The sequence below is a fragment of the Mirounga leonina genome, unplaced genomic scaffold (genome assembly GCF_011800145.1).
Source record: "Mirounga leonina isolate KUSES-001 unplaced genomic scaffold, KU_Mleo_1.0 Mir_176, whole genome shotgun sequence".
Lineage (NCBI taxonomy): Eukaryota > Metazoa > Chordata > Mammalia > Carnivora > Phocidae > Mirounga > Mirounga leonina.
The window spans coordinates 46,585,151-46,591,150 of NW_023270454.1; positions in this window are offsets into that span (position 1 = coordinate 46,585,151).

Here is a 6,000-nt window from a genome sequence, read left to right on the forward strand (position 1 = left end):
GTAATATTTCAGTTCTTTAACAAATACTGGAATTAAAAAATGACAAAATGTCTAAATCAGAGTGATTATCCCTAATGTATTAGTTATATTTTCTCCTCCTACTCCCCTTTCTTTTCCTTCTTCTCTCTCTTTCTCTGTCCATCCCCATCTTTCTCTTTTTCTTGTGCAGTAGGAAATGTGATTTTTTGTGGGGGAGAGGGACAAATATACCTTAATTATTTGAGTTTTCTTTTTCATTGGTCAGCAGGGAATGGTCCTGATTTCAAAAGAAAAAGAAAATGTTTATATTGCTCTATTTCCCCTCCTCTAATTTGCTGTTTTTTATTTTGGTTGGTAGTGTGCTGGAATCTGTGAGGACAATTTATGAGAAAATAGCTGTTAGCACCAAAATGATAGATTCCATTAAGTGTCGTTACAATATGCATTGTGCATAATGACAGAGTTCAGCTTTTAATTTAAGTTTTTTAAAAAGTATAATAGTAAATTCTAGACCACCAGACACTGAAATCCATGATGAATAACCATCTTGGCATTATACTTTAATCACTATAAAACTATTTATTCTTTTTTTAATGTGTTTTTTTTTTAAAGCTAATTTATTCTTTTTTTTTTTTTTTTTTTTTTTTTAAGATTTTCATTTGACAGAGGGAGACACAGCCAGAGAGGGAACACAAGCAGGGTGAGTCGGAGAGGGAGAAGCAGGCTTCCTGCGGAGCAGAGAGCCCAATGCGGGGCCCGATCCCAGGACCCTGGGATCATGACCTGAGCCGAAGGCAGACGCTTAATGACTGAGCCACCCAGGCACCCCTAAAGCTATTTATTCTTAAAAGGAAGCAGAAAATAAAATATTGTCTAATCAGACTAGGTAAACATTGTTTACACAGAGAAAAACTACTTGTTGGGGATTTCTGTGACCATTTTTAGGAGTTGTGTTTGAGGCAGAGTAATGACAACACAAATAATATTGTGGGCAAGGAATAACTTGCTCAATTGGAATAACTGAAAAGGTGATCACTGAAGTGAAGCTTAATATGCAGTTACACTAGGATAAAATGGATCTTTCTGTAGTGGGTAAGGTTAGTCTATTACCAGTGAAATCTAATATAGTAGACTGCTAGAAACAATGCCACTTTATACATTATGTTTTAGATGATCTGAAAGATGTTCAAAGTTGACATAACACAAACAGTAAGTGACAGTTGATCCAATTTCTCATATAGCATGTTAGAAATATCTGTGGAGACCAAAATGAAAAAGAAACACATTAAGTTTTTTCAGTAACTTGCAAGATTTTTGGCCATGTCCCTGTAGGAGAACTCCACCTGGCACCTTGGCAATCTTGCACATATCCGTATAGATCACACAAGCAGAAGTATGAACCATAGCTGATCTGAGTCTTGGCAGAATGCTTTGTGATACCTACCAGATACAAGAAGATACAAAGGCATCTAAAGAGCTTCTACAAGGCTATCCCACTCATGCCCTTCACCTAGATTCCCTAGGAGGTTAACACGAGACAGTTTCTTATCACCTCCTGGATTCTGATGAGATACGAGGCTTCCAGAACTTTACACTCAGAATGAAACTTCAAAACATAAAACTGTTCAGCTTCAGTCTAGAATGAGCCCCTCAGCAACAAGGTATCCCACTCCCATGTTTTAGCCATTTGGCTCCTTTGGTTTCGGGGTCTTCCTTTTTTGGTGTTGGGAAAAAGACAATGGGAAGCTGGCTCCTTTAGCTAATCTTTTTATCTCTATGTAAGTAATAAAGTCTGAATCTAAAAGTGACTCATTGTATCTTTACTAGTAAAACTGGTCAGGTCTTGTCTTACATGCCCTTGACAGAGCCAAATTAAGAAATTCACTTTGCATCACTGAAACAGGACAATGGGTCATCTTCCCAGCGTCGAATCAATCAAATTATTTAGTCTTGCTTTATGGATCCTCACATTCTAACCCTGTAACCAAGGCCCTGCCCACCACACACACACACACACACACACACACACACACACACACAGACTCATACATTATATCTATAACACAGTCCCTGAATGATCCCTGACATCTTGAGTTCTTATTCTCCCATTTAAGTGCATTATTTTGTCCAGAAATACAGTTCTGTTGAATGTCACTTCTCCTGGGAATTGAAATAGTGCCCTTAAAAAATACAATTCTTGCAGCTAAGTCTCAATATTTATGTCAAATAGCTCTGAATATGACTACTTAACTCTAAGAAACACCTCAAAACACCTGTTAGACTACATGACTTTTAACTTTAATTAATTTAATTTCTATTTTTATTGCTATATTCTCATGCACAGAATAGTATTGGGTATATTATAGTGCTCAATTATAATCTTTGATTGACTTAAAGAAATACAGAATAGTGTGACAAAACATAGCCCACAAGGAGAATTTAAGCCAGGGCATGGTGAAAACTTGCCAGTATTTTAGAAAGCTGCTGTTCTATTTTCAGTCTTATGAATTAAAGTGAGAAAGAATGACACTATCAAAAGCAGTTTACATGGCATCTTCAATGTCTTGGAGTATTGTACTGGATAAGGAGTAGAAGGAATATCTGGAAGGAGTTTAAATGCTCAAAGTGTATCTAATACCTCTATAAAGAGAAAGAACTAGGGATGCCTGGGTGGCTCAATTGGTTAAGCATGGACTCTTGATTTCAGCTCAGGTCATGATCTCAGGGTCATGAAATCAAGCCCTGCATAGGGCTGGTGCTGGGCGAGGAGCCTGCTTTAAGATTCTCTCTCTGCCTCTCCCTCTGCCCCTACTCCCCTGTTTGCACATGCTCTCTCTATATATACAAGAAAGAAAAAAGAAAAAAAAAAAAGAGAAAGAATTAGTATCAAAACTTGTCTATAGATAGGGAAACTGGGAAAATGGCAGATAGCTTCAGTAGGAAAGCCAACCTCTATGTTATTTGACATTTTCTATGAGTATATATTACCTATTCAATTTACAAAGTGTCAAGTATGTTTATAAATGATTTGGTTGTAACATGACAGGGCTGAATGAAATAAATCTCAGCTAGGAAATGAGCATGAAATTCTGTTGAAAAAATAGAAGATTCATGGCAGACAATAAGCTCAGTTTGTGCAAATTATTAAAAATGACTACTGAAACCAACAAATAGAATGGTCCAACTCTGTTGTTTTGCAACCCCAAGAATTCCCCAGGTGAAATTTGAAATTGGCCTCCATGCATGGAGGGCAAGGAGAGACTGAAGAAAGACACAGACCACTCCAGATTGGGAGGGGGCAGGTTTAATAAGCATATGAATTTACATACTAGGCTTTTCTTCAATGGATGCAAGACAAGTACATCTCTGCATCCACCAGCCAAAACCTTAAAAGTTTATATAGAGCTTTAACAGGGTTCAGTCACTTGTACAGTCCAAATGGTCCCAACACCACCTTATGCTCTCAAGGCTGCATTTTTGAAACAGCTGCTAGTAGGGAAACAGTGGTCTGAACATATATTCCAAGGACGGGGAAGAGGGTAAAGAGCCTCTAATTGCCTGGGTCCAGCTTGTGGGTCAACCAGCAGTCACATCCTCTTAATGACCTCCTCTAACACTCAGATCAAACATCAGTGCCAATTTTAACATATCTAGAGTGATTTTATCAAGCAAAATTGCTATTTTCCACTTCTGGAATTGTTCATGTATATCTGGGTGTCAGGTTTCAGAGCTCTATATTCAAAAGCTAATTGAAAGGGTATATAACCCGTGATAAAAACAAAAAAAGTAGATAAATCTTAAAGAAAATGATATATAAAAAGGGTATAAAACTTTGAAAACTCATATATAATTCCAATAAATTTAAAAATATTAATCCTCATTTGTTAAGTTTGATAGAAGTTTGTAATACAAGTGCAAAGGGAGCATATTGAGTAAATCAATTTGCCTACAAAAAGTAGCAGAGACATTTATAAAGGAAAGAAGGTAAACATCAAGAATTGAACATGTCTTTAAATTCTAACTTACTGTGTTGTGCATACATACAACTGATTACACATTTATTTTTAGTCTTTGTGTTTTTTTCATTATTTGATAAATCTGAATTTAGTACATTCAGAGCATACTAAATCTGTAGGTACACAAATGTTGCACAATGATGAACATATTGTTGTTACATATTTCCTTTGATAGAATTATACATTTCTTTACAGATGTGAATTAGAGTTTTTATTTTTTATTTTTATTTTTTTGCTTTAGTTGCCATTACTTTTACCCATTCAGCCTCACTATGTCTCATTTTCTTCTTGAACCAGGCAGAGTTATGTCGCTAAAGAAAAAAGAACTAATTTTTTTTCTTTCTTTTCCTTTGCTTTGGAAATTAGGTCATCCTGACATTTAGTAGCCTGCTTAAATAATATTGATAGTACTGCAAGGAACAAGTACCATTATATTAAAAAGTCCTGAACAAAGTTGCATTGCATGTTGAGTTCCAACTCAAGGAGGAGAAAGGGACACATTGTCTTGGTTGGATGAGTCTGAGAGAGACATCTGCTGGCTACATTTGAATAGCTACTCTGGGAAACTTTTTTATCTGAATTGGTAGTTCTTTTTAAAGGACAATCAGGAGAAAGAAACAGAAAGATATGGCAAAAATATCTGAGGATGTTTCTAGAATATAACTCATTCAAATAACTTTGATAATTATATTATTAACAAGTTCACAAAAAGACAAATAAGCATATGCATTACAGAAAAGTGCTTGCTCATCGACAGTGTCCATTTAAATAATAACAACTGGACAGTAAAGTCATACATAATATAATCATAAAGTAATAGTAAAAATTGATCATAAAACTAATATAGTATTTAACTGGACACAAATTATTTTTTACAAATCAAAAATAATGCCAAATAATAGAACATTTTGTAAAATGTTACTTTTGAATATTAAACTTTTAAATTTTAAAACTGTCACCTTTTTATATACATCGTGTCTTAAGATTTTTCCTTTTTTGCCATTCAACTTTGTTCATATATTTATTCAAATAAATGTACCCAAAATGCTAATAATTATCATTGTCTTTTTTTTTTTTTTTTTTTTTTTTTGCTACAGCTACCATTTCCAAAGATACCAAGAAGTGGGTATAATGTAATAATTATCTCTTTGTTCCACCTACTGCTTTATACAAACATTCCTATGAAAAATCCATATAGACAGAAAATTCAATCTCAAAGAATCAAATAAAGAATTAAAGTAATTGAAAAAAAAAAAAAAAAAAAAGCAATGTCCGATACATGGGATTGAAAGTCTGAAAAGGATTTAGCCACTTGAAAAGTCTTTCTCTTTTTATATGAGTTCTGTAAAAATAGCCAGTGATTATAGTTTTAGAAGTTGTTTATTCCTTCAACCAGCTGTGTAAAGGATAAAAGACAGACTCAATCTCTTCCAACAAATTTCTTTTGGTTCAAACTTGTGGCTTATCTGTCTATGTTGGTTAAGTCTTTTCTCCTGTTGGCACAGTTGCTGCCTTGCTTTTTCTGTCTCTTTCTTTTGGAGATGAGTTGCTACATCAGTGACCCTTATTTTGTTTTAAAGAATGGTGTCATTTTTATGTGGGAGAGTCCAAAGGACTAAAGACATCCTCCTGAAACCTTAGCTACCTTCTTGAATTAACAGCAGCTGAAGTCATACTGATATTCCAGGGCTGATGTAGGAAACATCAGTTATTTGCATCTCAAAGCCTCCCATCTCTTTTTTTCTCTTACTTGTTTAGTAACAAAAACAATTCTTTGCATTTGTACAGACTATGGCTTACATCATAATGCCCTATCACAAAAAATTTTATTCTAGTAATCCTGTTCATACCTAGGGTTATCTCTCCTGACTCCATTTAATTGCCTTTCTTCTTTTTTCTCTTCATTCAGATTATCCTTAAATTATTTTTTATAGATGCTATTTATTCATCTGAGAGAGAGTTAGGGGAAGGGCATAGGCAGAGAATATCAAGCAGACTCCATGCT